The sequence below is a fragment of the Syzygium oleosum genome, unplaced genomic scaffold (genome assembly GCF_021117445.2).
Source record: "Syzygium oleosum isolate NSW1041296 unplaced genomic scaffold, Sole_v2.1 Sole_v2.04, whole genome shotgun sequence".
NCBI lineage: Eukaryota > Viridiplantae > Streptophyta > Magnoliopsida > Myrtales > Myrtaceae > Syzygium > Syzygium oleosum.
This window is the reverse complement of record NW_026607488.1, coordinates 15,518,772-15,534,957: the sequence shown is the minus strand read 5'-3', so window position 1 is coordinate 15,534,957 and position 16,186 is coordinate 15,518,772.

Here is a 16,186-nt window from a genome sequence, read left to right as displayed (position 1 = left end):
AAGGATAGAGAGATAAACACCGGAATTGAATTGACGACGAAGATCTGAGAGCTACAATTAAGATAAACGTCAGGATTTAATCGACGACGAGATATTTGGAAACTACAACTATGATACAAAAATTTAAAGATAATGGAAAGATAAATTTTGTTTGTTTGTTTGTTTGGGGGTTCTTACCATGCACAAGTACTAGTATTTATAAGGGATAAATACATTGGAAGCCCTAAAAACTTGTCACGAAAATGCAAATTAAGTCCTAAAACTTTCAAAAGTACAATTAAGTCCTAAAACTTGTCATGAAAATGCAGTTGAACCCTAAAACTTTCAAAATGTACAATCAAGTCTTAAAATTTGTCAAATTAGTCCAACTAAGTCATTCCGTTAATTGCACTTTTTAAAGCTTTACTACTAAATTGTACTTTCGTGACAAGTTTTAGGATTTGATTGCACTTTTTGAGAGTTTTAGGACTCAATTGCACTTTTGAAACAAGTTTTAGAAGTTAATTGCACTTTTTGAAAGTTTTAGCACTCAATTATACTTTTGTGCTAAGTTTTAAAACTTCTGGTGCTCTTATCCCTACTTGTAATATTTACAGTGTAACTGTCCATGAGCAGTTCTTTAGCAGTTTCAACCATGCCTTCACATCTTGAAGGTGTTCAGCTCCATATCTTCACTTCACCATGACATCTTATCTCCAGGCAATTACTCCTTCAAAAGTCGCATCTTGATTCTCCACGTTTATTTGTTGCCGCCTTGACTCTCATACAGGTTGTTTCTCCTTCAAATTCATCGTCTAATCACGATCTATTGTGCTCCATTGCCTTACCCGCAAACAATTTCAAATTCAAATGCCACTATGCTTGTACTTCGCACCCCACTTTACTTACAAAACAGTTAGTTTTCCATTAATTTCTTATCCAGTTGTCAATCGGTGTCTTTCAATTGGATATCTTTGCCTTCCTAGCACTTGGTCAACTTTATTATGACAATTGTCAACCAACTGCTTTCATATATTGATAGCTAATCGTGGTCATCAATAAGTATTACCATCGACAAGTTCTCTTGTGACTAGTATGGCCATCGATAAGGACCATGCAGTCGCTATCTCACCGATAGCCACCTCACCTAGTCTTGGGTCATATACTTACTCAAATTGATCTCATGCTGATTAGAGTGACTTGGTTTTATTTTTGGTGTAAACATATGCTCCCTTTTAAAAGAGATTTTCAATTCTTTTAAATATTTGAAAAAGTACGAAAAACTATTTTCCAGAATAGTACAGGATGCATATTGTACCTCTGACGGTTCGTACATTGTGCTCTTATGGCTACTCCTCTTCACCTCATCATGCTTTGACACGTTGCTTCAATCGATATTGTTCACATGCCATTTTCATTATAAGCCATTGATATGTAGGTCATCATTTTGAATAGTCGCCTCTTTTCCAAGGGTATAAAAGCTTAGTAAGATTTGATTTTTATTTGTATTGCACTTTCGTCCCTACACTTGAATTAAAAACGTTCCCTTCTGATTTCTATCAGCTACAAAACTTTGTTCGCCCTCACATATGCTGCTTCAATGGCTTCTAAAACTCCCACATACTCATCTATAGATTATCCCGCTCACTTTGACAAATTGAAAGAAGATGAGCCTTGTGACAATTGCCTCTTCCGACTTGTGAACATTGAAGATGACTATCTCAACCAAGTAATTCCGGGTCCTTGTTTATGTCAGCAATTTCAAATTTCACTATCTCTTCAAGGTTGTTTCCCTCAATTTAGGGAAGAAAAGCTCCCTCTTCAAAAGTCGTCTATCATAGTGTACGTATGATTGTCAAGAGAAATTTCTATTCAATACCAAAATGATAGAATCCATAGGAAATCTCAAAAGATAACAAAGCAAGCCCGTAGAGCTCTAAAACAAACCAAAAACCCTTGTGCGCTCATTTGGCCATTGCTGACATGTTTTTGTACACATCAACATCGTTAGTCACTTCATTTGCCTAATCAACTTACTTGGATGAAAAACAATTTTGTGTCCCTAGTAAAAGTTCGGATTTTCTTCTTTTGAAAAATCAGAGGAAAAAATCCACCAAAAGCCCAAAAGTATGCCCGCTATGACAAATTTACCATGAATTTTTTTTGCGACATCAAAAACCTCAAATTATATCCACTGTGATAGATTTACCCTAAATTTTTTCTTATGACATAAAAAATCACAAACTTATACCTATGTAACACATTTACCCTTTTTCAAGGTTCTATCAAATGATTTTTCAATAAAAACAACGTCGTTTTTATTTCATTTAAGTCACGTGGTGCCATGTCAACACAATTTACTTTTCGGCGTTCACATAGGTGGATTTTTAATGGTGCTCATTGACAAAGGGTAAATGTGTCACACAAGTATAAGTATGGGATTTTTAGTGTCACAGAAAAAAAATTTAGGATAAATGTATCACAATGGACATCGTTTGAGGTTTTTTGTGGCTTTTGCCAAAAATCATAATATCTTTGTTTCTCAAGTGAAAGTTTAGGAATTTTCTAGGGGATTTGACTCCTGAATCGTCTGACAAATGTTGGTTATATTCCCTAAAGCAACCATGTAATAGTTACATGTTAGGGATTTCAGTTTTATTATTTAATGACTAAGACAAATTCATTCATTGTCCAATTTATATGAATGAATTCATAAGATCAATTGCAACCGACCTATTATTAAGGTGTTAAGGATATGTGTAATAGGTTCAAAGTTTAGACTGAATCTTTAAATAGTTCCAGTCGGTGGATTATTAAAAGGATATTGGTGATCTTGTTGAGACGGGTGTGTTCTCGAGTTTCTCCATTAAGTATTTGATACCTAAGAGAATGATGAGTCACAAGTCATTGGTTATTGTGATACCCGAACTAGAACACAGATGCTTGTATCAGATAAGTTCACTGAACATGACATACTCAGAACGATTAGCAACATAGAAGTTTTTAGCGAGGTCAATGTCTAATCGTTTAGGCTCTAGTCTTGTGTAAAATCCTTATACCTGAGGCACGGTGTTGACTTGTATTTTGGATAATTGTGGTTCACAAGTGCACATATTGACACTTCGTCGAATCGTCTCTGTACTTGATGGTCATAATTTGTTCATGTATGAAGGTACATGCTTGCACAATATGGAATTTGTCTTCTTGTTATATACAAGATACAATAATGATGTCGTATGTGATATAATCATGACATTATATTGAAATCATCGGCTAGGATTATAACCGAGAATGAATAGTTTATGTCTCATTGAAATATATGTCAAGTAGGTTTGTGCATATAATCAAATTGATGGCTTGACAAACAATTCCATGGCCTTTGTTCGATCGGGACATAAAAAGAGAGAAGGTTTGAATGGTAACAAAAGGTGACAGGCTCTTTATTGATTAGCTGTCACGCCCTGAACCCCATGGAGCTCGCGACATCCCTCATCGATCGAATTAGTGCGACGTCCCAGGAAATGCCGCCGACCTAAACCAACACATCAGAGTTCAAACACGGCGGAAACAAGAATATAAACCCTGACAGTATAATCACGGGGTAATAGGGAGAGACAAATCACCAAACCACCGAGCACTATATTACACCGCGATATATACAATATCCATTAAAATCCATCACAACTAGCAACCAACCACTTCATTACACCCATTATATTCACAAAAATTCAATACAAACCATCGCAACCACCAAACCTCCAGACTAACAATCGCCGATATCAAAAAGGACTAACGACTTCGGGTAGACTAACACTACCACCAAAAAGGGGCGTCTCCAAAAATTGTCCAACCCCTAACTTCTAACTAACCCCTATTCGCCCTAGAGGGGGTCCACTCAGAATCGGTCTCGTCGATGCCAGTATGTTCCTCTGAAGAGTTGGACTCGGCATTGATCTCAATTGGATTGTCCTTGTCTCCCGACTTCGCTGAAACTTCGATCAGCTAAATGGTTTTAAATAAAACCGTGATAACACTTCTCAGTAAGCAACACCCTAAACCCTACCTAGGCTAACACGTATCTCTGGGCATGTTCAAGCACACAATCAATCAGCAATTGACATGCTATAACATTCACAAGCACATTGGCCTTACCTCGGCACATGCACCACCATGCACGTTAGTCCAATCATTATAACATGCAGTCACCACAAAACACACTCATCCTCATAACATGGCCAATGTATGCACAGGTATCATCGATAGACCGAACACTTTCCATTCTCACATTCGCCTAACAAACACAACATCATACGATTATCATTTCACTCGAGCACATGCATCCAATTCATTTCTGACCCGCGTTACAGTACACGCCTCAGGCCCACTTTCAATCCACGGTCCACATATAACCATCTCATTTTCACAACACTCCTTAGCCCGCGTTACAATACACGCCTCAGGCTATATCTCTTGCCCGCGTTACAGTACACGCCTCAGGCTCAACATCCTCCACCTACGGCATAAACAACCGTCTCACTTTCACAACACTCCTTAGCCCACGTTACAGTATACGCCTCAGGCTATGTCTCTTGCCCGCGTTACAGTACACACCTCAGGCTCAACATCCTCCACCTACGGCACAACCCGCGTAAACGAACACGCCTCAGGTTGGCGGTCTTCCGACAATACCGGGCATCGTCCCGCGTTACAGTACACGCCTCAGGACGGGTTCAATTCCCCGTGTTATAGTACACGCCTCAGGGATTATGCGACCAAGCGAGCACGTTAACACATCGGCACCCAATCTCATGCTAATTTCATACGACCAATTCGCACACGTCATCCAACATATACAGGCTACCAGTACGCCATGCCAACTCACATTTTTACCAATTAAATTCGCACGTGCACAATTTAACTCGAATCTTTGCATTTTAAGCCAAATTTCACCATTCACGGGCGTCGTACTTCTACCGACAACCCCCAAACCAACACGTACTATATCTTAATCACCAATATGCATCAATTCGGCCACAGAATGAACAGTAATTCGGCCACCACAGAAAATCACTATAACGGTACATTTAGGCCCGTTTTTCACGCAATAAGCCACAATAATCATTCGTAATCATTCCAATCACAAAATCAATCAATTCTAACCTCCAATCCACCTCAAAAATCATCACAATATCATCCAAACAGCTCAGCCAAAGCAGTCCAACCATTTCTCTACGAATAACCCCTAAAACTTGCTAAAACGGGCCTGAACTAACCCGAAATTACCCGTTATCCTAAGCGAGGGTTAGGATATAACTTACTTGTGATTCCACGCAAAATCAAGCCCTCAAAGGTGGCTGGACAGAGAGCAAACAGCAGCGGCGGCGGCGGCGTCCGGCGTCCCACGAAAAGGGGTACCGGCGACTCACCGGCGTCCACGAGCGGCGGCGATTGGCGGCGATGGGCTGCTGGTTTCTCGGCTGTTCTTGGCTGAAAAAGGGTGGCTGGTGATGGTGTTTTACAATGGGAAAAGAGAGAGAGAGAGACGGTGAGGTGGTGGTGGTGGCGAGGCCGCGGCGTCTGGAACGACCGAGCGGCGGCTATCCGGTACTGCTGTTGAACGGCGGCGAAGGGTGTGGTCGGCTGGCCACTTCATGGTGGGAGGGGGAGGGCTCGGCCGAGAGAGGGGTGAGGGAGAGAGAGGTTGACGAGAGAGAGAGAATGAGAGGGTGAGAGAGAGAAAATGAGAGAAATAGGCTAATGACACCAATAATTGGTGTCCATCCCCCTATAAAATGACCATCCTACCCACCTCTCTATTTTCCAATCAACGACCACGATTAAACCTTATCTTGAGATCAACGGCCAAGATCAATCCTTACAAAAAATATCCAAGGGCAAAATTGAAATTTCACAAAATTTCCAAGGTCAAATCTGTCGAAAAACTTTTATCTCTAAAGTTGGTGTGAAATGACCAAAATGCCCCTCTCATTTATACTTGGCCTTCATAAAATCTCAAGGGCAAAACGGTCATTTTCCATTTTCTTCCAAAATTCCAATTTTCTGACGAATTCGAGTAAATTCAAAACTGACCACGGTACTTCTGACATCGTCCAAATATTGTATCATGACTATCGAAATTTCGATGCCCAAACTCGATCTCTATTTAATAGCCAAACTCAAATAAACACAACTTGAGCTTATCTCACACTAACGGGCGGCTTCCGGGAAAATTCGTATATTCGACCCGTGGTCGATACTAAATCGAACCACGTTTAAGCTTACTTGAGTCATGGCGACCTCGATTGTCATATAATTGCGAGGATCAATCACTAGTTCTAAAGATCGCGATCATTTGGAACAGGTTTGGGATCGTTCGCAATTTCATATCCTAGCGAGGCGGAATCACCCGCGATCCAGTTATATGGCATTCGCAAATCGATCCATGACCAAGTTAGATCGGTCTATATTAGCCCAAAATATCACCTCGACAATCCTTATGGTCGAAAGTCAGTCTATGATCAAGTTCTATGGCCGCGCGAATTAAATTCCCTAATTAGCCTTTCCCTACTGGTTAGTATCCCGAGAGTGATCAAGTCTGGGCGAGATTTGCTACAAATGCGTTATTGAAATCATGCATTTCATAAATTCCAAGTGGGTCAAAATTTGGAATGTCACAACTCTTCCCCCCTTATAAAAATTTCGTCCTCAAAATTTACAATCCAAGCCAAACTATTCAAACACCTGGGGGTAATGACGTCTCATCAGCTCCTCGCTTTCCCAAGTAGCGCCTTCAGTCCCATGATGTTCCCAAATCACCTTGACCAGCGGAATCATCTTGGTCCTTAAGACTTGTTCCTTTCTATCCTCGATCCGTACCGGTCTTTCTACGTACGATACTCTGTCGTCCACTTCTATCTCCTCATAATTCAGTACATGAGCTGGATCCGATTCATATTTCCTCAACATCGACACGTGGAATACATTGTGTGACATTCTGAAATTCGACCCACTTGAGATTTATGAAATTGATGATTTATGGACGTGCTTATAGTTAGATCTCGCCCGGAACTGATCACTCCCGAGATACTAACCATTAGGGAATGGCTAATTAGGAATTTAAATTTGCGCGACCATAGAAACTCGATCGTGAACCGACTTTCGACCATAAAAATTGTCGATGTGACATTTTGAGCCAATGTAGGTCGATCCAAGGATAGTTAGGGGTCAATTTGCTGCTGTCACACGAGTGGATCGCGGGTGATTCCGCTTGACCACGAGAGGTGTTGACGAATGATCTTAAACCTATACCAAACGATCGTACCCGTCGAAACTAGCGATCGATCCTCGCGATTACGTGACCACCAAAGTCGTCACGACCCGAGTGAACTTAAACGTGGCTTGATTTAGTATCGGCCACTGGTCAAATATGCGAATTTCCCCAAAAGCCACCCGTTAGTTCGAGATACGCTCAAGTTACGTTAATTAAATTTAATCATTAATTAGAGACCGAGTTTGGGCATTGGAAATTATGAAGGTCATGATAGGATAATTGGACGACATTGTTGTTGGCTTAGTTAGCCTCAGATTTGTCCGGATTCTTCAGAAAATTCGAATTCTTGCGAGAAATGAAAAATGACCGTTTTACCCCTGAGATTTTGTTAAGGCCAAGTATATTGTGAGAGGGGCATTTTGGTCATTTCACACCTATATTTGAAATAGAAATTTTTGGACAATTTTGCCCTTGGAAATTTTGTGAAATCTCAATTTTGCCCCTGGATATTTTTGGCAAGGATTAATCTGGACCGTTGATCTTAGGATAAGATCAAATCGTGGCCGTTGATTGGGATGATAGAGAGAGGGGTAGGATGGTCATTTGGCATGGGCTAGACACCAATTATTGGTGTTCTTAATATTTATTTCCCATTTCTCTCTCATTCTCTCTCTTCTCTCAGCATCTCTCTCCCTCACTCCCCCTCACGACTGAGCCACCCCCTCCCCACCGTGACCGTGGCCATCCGACCCAGCCAGCCGTCACCGCCGTCCTCCCGCCTAGCCGAATCAGCCGCACCCGGAGCCACCTCCGCCGCCGTGGCTGCTCGCCTCACCATCGCCGCCACCACCGCCTCACGTCTCTCTTTCCCCTGTTTTTGCCCCCACCGAAACACCACCAGCCCCATCTCACCCCCCCCGGCTCAGCCAAGAAAATCAGCAGCCAATCGCCGCCGTTCACCGTTGCTCGTGACCATCGGCGAGTCGCCGGTAACCCTTACCGCTTGTCGCCGCTGCCGCTGCTGTTCGCTATCTGTCCAGCCACCGTTGAGGCCTCAATTCCGCATAGGAATCACAAGTAAGTGATATCCTAACCCTCACCTACGATAACAGGTATTTTCGGGTTTGTTCGGGGCCGTTTTAGCGAGTTTTAGGGGTTAATCGTGGGACAACGGTTGGACTGATTTGGCTGAGTGCTTTGGGTGAAATTGTGATGATTTTTGAGGTGGATTGGAGGTTAGAAATGATTGGTTAGGTAATCGGAATGATTCCGAGTGATTTTTGTGGTTTATTGCGCGAAAAACGGGCCTAAATGCGCCGTTATGGTGATTTTTTGTGGTGGCCGAGTTACTGTTCATGCTGTGGCCGAATTAGTGCATTTCGGCGATTAAAATATAGTGCGTGTTGGTTTGGGGGTTGTCGGTAGAAGTACGACACCCGGGAATGGTGAAATTCGGCCTAAAATGCAAAAATTCGGGTTAATTGTGCACGTGTGAATTGAATTGGATTGGCTGGTTTTTGGTGATTGTTATGGCTTGAAATAGACATGAATGTGTTGAATTTCTATGTATATTAGTGGCTGTGATTGTGGGTCCAATGGCGACCTTGTGTGCTCAATGAATTGTGAAGTAATTGATTGAAATGTGGCCGTTATATGCGTGCATGGGCTGACTCGAATTGGCTGGGAATTGGCCATGTTTCTGTGTTAATTGAGCATGTGAAATGTGTGAAATATCGTGCGTGTGGTCACGAGAATCCCTGAGGCGTGTACGTTAACGCGGGGAATTGTGCCGTCCTGAGGCGATACGTTAACGCGGGACGATACCCGGTGTTACCGGAAGACTGCTAACCTGAGGCGTGTACTTCAACGCGGGTTGTGCCGTAGGTGGTGGATGTTGAGCCTGAGGCGGTACTGTTACGCGGGCTAAGAAGTATTGTGAAATTGAGATGGCCATGTGTGGACCGTAAATTGACAGTGGACCTGAGGCGTGTACTGTAATGCGGGTCACTGGCAAGTCGAATGAGAATAGTGTGATGAGGCATGAACGAGTGTGTGAACTGTGGAATTAGAAATGCCGTGTGTTCGACTTGTGTATTGGGCATGAAACGTATTTGGAATGTGCATGTGATTGGAAATTGTATATTTGAGACTAACCTGTAGATTGCGCGAATCAAAAGCCCAGGTAAGTGCAAATTGCATGCATGTTATGTGGTTGTTGAATGTGATTGTGTTTGGACTTGTCTGGAGGTACATGTTAGTCTAGGTGGGGTTTAGGGTGCCTACTTGCTGAGACGTGTTCTCATGGTTGAAACAATTTCAGAACCCCAGCCTGGACCATGAATCTCCCACCGCCACCGCCTGAGCATTTTGGAGTACCGATGCACACCGACCATAATGTTGTAGAGTATCAGATAGATGAGAATATGGCCTGGATCAAACATACTACAGTAGTCTTGGTAGACATAAGGCAACCCCTTTGGCAGGCCCACACCTATACCGCCTGGTATTTTCGGGATGGGCTGGACAAGTTTGGCCCTGTCCTTGGCTTTGATATTCCCTTTGATGGAGTAGGGGATTGGGATCCGTCAGCCATACCCCCTCCCGATGGTGAGATGACTAGTTTGGATACTAGTCTTGCCCAGTCAGGACATCAGCACGTACCCGCAGCGCCCGAACCTTCAGTAGCTGAGCCTGATCCGGAGCCGGAGGAATCACAGGCAGGGTATGATCCGATGGATGTGGATCTAGAGGTAGTGCCAGAGGAGGAACCTAAAGAAGAAGAAGAAGACCCAGAAGAAGAAGACCCTGAAGAAGAGCCTGAAGAGGCACCGGAAGAAGACCCAGAGGACGACCCAGAGAATAAGCCAGAGAACGAGCCAGAGGAAGAGCCAGAAGAGGAGTCTGATGAGGAGGAGCGGATTGAGGTTCCGGTAGAGTCGGGTGATGAGGACAAGCCGATTGAGATCGAGGCGGATTCGGAGTCTTCCGAGGAGCCGGATGATCAAGGGGTTTCAGATTTGGATTCCAGGGAGACTGAGTCGGAGTGGACGCCATCTAGTGGGCGTAGGGGATAGTCGAGGGGTAGAGTGAAGGTTTTGAAGTGTTCCATTTTTGGAACTAGGGTATACCTAGGCTATTGATCCTTTTTTTTATATCGGTGGTGTATAGTTTAGAAGTTCGGTGTGTACGTATATTATGTGGATTGTAAATGGTGGATATTGTATAAGTTTGAATCGGTAATGGATGTGTATATTCTCCCTTGTTCCCCTGGTTAATATTGTCTGGGTGACTAATTCTGGCCCGGTTATACTCCTTTCTCCAACTTCATCCCAACATATGGGCATCCTACATGCTCTGTCATATAGCGCTTCAAATGGCGCTATTCCGATACACTGCTGAAAATTATTATTGTATGTGAATTCCACTAAGGGCAATTGTTCTTCCCACTTGCCTTGAAAATCGAATACACATGCCCGAAGCATATTTTCTAGAGTCTGAATTGTCCTCTCAGACTAGCCATCCGTTTGTGGATGGTAAGCTGTGCTAAACTGCAGTTTTGATCCTAATGCCGTCTGCAGACTTTTCCAAAAGTTGGCGGTAAACCTAGGATCACGATCCGAAGTAATCGTCACCGGCACTCCATGTAGACGAACTATTTGTCTTACATACAATTCGGCATACCTTTCCAAGTCAAAATCCTTTCGCACCGCTAGAAAATGTGCCGACTTAGTTAATCTATTCACTATCACCCAAATGGAATCATGGCCCTTTTGGCTCCTTGGTAATCTCATTACAAAATCCATAGTAATGTGCTCCCACTTCCATTCAGGGATTTCCAACGGTCGCAACAATCCTCCGGCTTGCAATGTTGCGCTTTCACTTGCTGGCATGTCAAACACTTAGCCACGTGCTTAGCTATATCCACCTTCATGCCATTCCACCAATAGTATTGTCTCAAGTTCGGATACATTTTCGTACTCCCCGGATGGATACTATAATTACTACGATGCGCTTCCGACAAAATCTCTTCCTTAAGTTCAACATCATCGGGCACACACAACCTTCCTCGGAACTTCAATATCCTGTCTTCGGATACTTGAAAGTCCAGCTTCCTCTTGATAGCATCCATTTCCAGAATCTTTTGAATTTCTTGATCCGTAGATTGTAGAGCCTTAATCTTAGTCTGGATTTCTGGTTCGATTCTTAAAGTGGCAAACAAGCTCGAGACTTGACTTACTTCGAACTTAAACTCCGAGTCTCGCACTCCTTCCAACAAGGTCCATTCCTTGACCATCAAATGTGCGATGCTTGACTTTCGACTCAATGCATCGTCTACTCGGTTGGCCTTTCCGGGGTGATACAAAATATTACAATCATAGTCCTTAAGTAACTCCATCCAACGACGCTGTCTCATGTTAAGCTCCTTTTGAAAAAACAGATATTTGAGACTCTAATGATCCGTATAGATTTGAAATCTTTTCTCGTACAAGTAATGTCTCCAGATCTTAAGGGCGAAAATGATTGCGGCCAATTCCAAATCATGCGTCGGGTAATTTAACTCATGTGGCCTCAATTGCCTTAATGCATACGCTACTACTCGACCATGTCGCATAAACACATATACTAATCCTTTCAATGACGCATCACTATAAATCTCATACCTTCCGGCCCTAACGGAATAGTCAATACTAGCCTAGTTGTCAGCCTATGCTTTAGTTCCTAAAAACTCTTTTCACATTTGTCATTCCATTCAAACTTCATTTCTTTCTTTAGCATACATGTCAACGGTGTCGCTATAGCTAAAAATCCTTCCACAATACATCTATAATACCTTGCCAGACCTAAGAAGCTTCGAGCTTCGGTTACCGTCGTCGGTCTCGGCCATTTCATTACAGCTTCAATCTTTGCTGGATCTACTGAGATTCCTTCCCTAGAGATCACGTGTCCAAGAAATGCTACTTGATTGAGCCAAAACTCGCACTTACTAAACTTAGCGTACAATGCGTGTTCTTTTAAGGTCTGTAGAACTTTACTTAAATGTATCTCATGCTCTTCTGGGCTCTTTGAGTACACCAATATATCATCTATAAAAACTATAACACATTGATCCAAGAACTCTTTAAACACACGGTTCATCAAGTCCATAAAGGTAGCAGGGGCATTAGTTAGCCCAAACGGCATTACTATGAACTCATAGTGCCCATACCTTGTCCTAAATGCCGTTTTTGGTATATCCTCCTTCTTAATCCTCAATTGGTGGTAACCAGTCCTTAAATCAATCTTAGAAAATACTGACGCTCCTTGTAACTGATCAAACAGGTCATCAATCCTCGGTAGGGGATATTTATTCTTGATAGTCACTTGGTTCAACTGCCTATAATCGATACACAACCTCAACAACCCATCTTTCTTCCTTACAAACAACACTGGCGCTCCCCATGGAGACGCACTTGGACGAATAAAACCTTTGTCCAATAATTCTTGCATCTGAACTTTCAATTCTTTTAACTTAGACAGTGACATCTTATAGGGTGCTTTCGAAATTGGCTCTGTCCCAGGGGCCAATTCGATTACAAACTCTACTTCTCTTTCTGGTGGCAATCCCGGCAATTCCTGAGAAAAGTCATCGGGAAAATCGCACACCACGGCTATATCCTCTAGCCTTGGTTCCTCAATTGTCGAATCAACTACCGCCGCTAAAAACCCTTCGCACCCTTCGTCCAACAACTTAGTCACTTCCAGTGACAAAATCCAGGGAATCGAGGTTCCTCCTCGATATCCCACAAATTCGAATCTAGGATGTCTAACTGGATTAAATTGGATCATCCTACTATTACAATCCATTACGGCCCTCTGCCTAGTCAACCAATCCATTCCAACAATCACATCGAAATCAAACATAGGTAGAACAGCCAAATCTATTCTTTCTTCTACATCACCAATCACAATTTTGCAATCCGAATAGCCTAGCGAAACTAGCACTTTATCATTCAATGGAGTAGCAACAAACAACACAACATCAAGCGGTTTCGGTTCTATTCCAGTCAATCCAACAAATTGTTCAAACACAAACGAATGTGACGTCCCCGGATCAAACAAAGCATACGCAGCATGATCAATGAGAGAGACCGTACATGTGACCATGCCTGGCGCGTCCTCAACTTCCTTTCTCGCTATTGCATATACTCGTCCTTGGGCTGCCGGCCTATTCTGATTAGTCGAAGGGGCAGCTCCAATTCGATTTTCTTGCCAGGGCAGCTATAACTGTACAGGCGGTCCAGTCTGCCTAATGTTGGGGCAATTTCTTATATGATGGCCCATTCCGCCACACCCAAAACAAGCTCCACCTCTATTCGGGCAAGATCCATTGCCGTGCCTTTGTCCACATAGGCGACACGGCCCATTCTGAAAACGATTCGGTTTCCCGATATTCTTCCTAGCGGGAGGGACAAAATGCTGATTCCCCGATATCGGCCTTTTCCCGAAATTACGATTGTCCCTAACCGGAGCATATCTCGATCCAGAAGCAGCGGCTCTATCCGCTAAGTCACGCTCAATCGCCTGAGTCCGCTCATAAATCTCATTATAATCTCTTAAATTCAAAGATACCATCTAACTACGAAGGTCCGGTTTCAACCCATCTCGGAACCTTCGGGCCTTATCCCATGGATCTTCCACCATTCTCGGGGCAAACTTGGATAATCTAGAAAATTCTGCCTTGTACTGATCCACAGACATCTGTCCCTGTTGAAGTCTCATGAATTCAGCTAACTTTCTCTCTCGAGCACTCTCCGAAAAATACTTGCCATTAAAGACTTCCATAAATATAGCCCAAGTCTGAACGACACTTGCGGGGAACACTCAACCCCTGGTAGCTTTCCACCAATCACTTGCATTTCCTTACAATTGATACACTGCTAAAGTCACTTTCTCCTCATCCGTACACCCCAAAACCTCAAAAGACTTTTCTACTTCTTCCACCCAAAGCGATGCAGCCTCGGGATCGCCTTTACCATCGAACTTCAGAGGTTTCAACTTCAAGAACTGCTCAACTAACTGGTGCATCTGCCTATTCGCATTCACTTACCCCTAACCTTAATCCTGATTCCCATTATAGGCAACAGCAGCTGCTACAGCGGCCTCAGCAGCCTGAGCGATATTGGCAGCTCGCTCCTGAGTCTGCCTACCCATTAAAGTCCCAACCTCTTCAAGTACTCTTAAAATTCCATCAACTCTGGGATCTTCCACAACTCTAGCTCGTACACCTACTCAACCTCTTGTTCCTCTTCCTACACCCCTTCCTTGGCTGTCCATACTCACAGAATTCTATCACTCACCTACCTGCTATAATTACAATCAGGAATTAGAGACCTAGGCCAACTATACCAGTCTATTCCTAGGCAGTGAATTATCTCGGTAATTCACTTAGCAGGCAATCAACCACCACAACACGAGATCACAATCAATAGGGTTCGTGAACTTACCTCAAGTCCAGACGCACCTGCAACTCAACCGTTAAAGCACTCAATTCACCCATCAATCATAACAAGCAATCCAGAGATACACGTAGCACTAGACACACCTATGGCTCACTAAGGTCTCCCTAAATAGCTACCCCGGGGTCTCCGCTCCTTATCACTCTAGGCTTCGACCAACTTGGATTGAGCTGACCTTACTCTGATACAGAATCAACGGGGATGTCACGCCCCGAACCCCATCGAGCTCGCGATATCCCTCTTCGATCGAATTAGTGCGACGTCCCACGAAACGCCGTCGACCCAAACCAACACATCAGAGTTCGAACACGGCGGAAACAAGAATATAAACCCTGACAGTATAATCATGGGGTAATAGGGAGAGGCAAATCACCAAACCACCAAACACTATATTACACCGCGATATATACAATATCCATTAAAATCCATCACAACCAGCAACCAACCACTTCATTACACCCACTATATTCACAAAAATTCAATAAAAACCATCGCAACCACCAAACCTCCGGACTAACAACCGTCGATATAAAAAAGGACTAGCGACTTCGGGTAGACTAACACTACCACCAAAAAGGGGCGTCTCCAAAAACTATCCAACCCCTAACTTCTAACTAACCCCTATTCGCCCTAGAGGGGGTCCACTCAGAATCAGTCTCGTCGATGCCAGTCAGTTCCTTTGAAGACTTGGACTCGGCATTGATCTCAATCAGATTGTCCTTGTCTCCCGACTTCGCTGGAACTTCGATCAGCTAAATGGTTTTAAATAAAACCGTGATAACACTTCTCAGTAAGCAACACCCTAAACCCTACCTAGGCTAACACGTATCTTTGGGCATGTTCAAGCACACAATCAATCAGCAATTGACATGCTATAACATTCACAAGCACACTGGCCTTACCTCGGCACATGCACCACCCTTCACGTTAGTCCAATCATTATAACATGCAGTCACCACAAAACACACTCATCCTCATAACATGGCCAATGTATGCACAAGTATCATCGATAGACTGAACACTTTCCATTCTCACATTCGCCTAACAAACACAACATCATACGATTACCATTTCACTCGAGCACACACATCCAATTCATTTCTGACCCGCGTTACAGTACACGCCTCAGGCCCACTTTCAATCCACGGTCCACATATAACCGTCTCATTTTCACAACACTCCTTAGTCCACGTTACAGTACACGCCTCAGGCTATGTCTCTTGCCCGCGTTACAGTACACGCCTCAGGCTCAACATCCTCCACCTACGGCATAAACAACCGTCTCATTTTCACAACACTCCTTAGCCCGCGTTACAGTACACGCCTCAGGCTATGTCTCTTGCCCGCGTTACAGTACACGCCTCAAGCTCAACATCCTCCACCTACGGCACAACCCGCGTAAACGAACACACCTCAGGTTGGCGATCTTTCGACAATACCG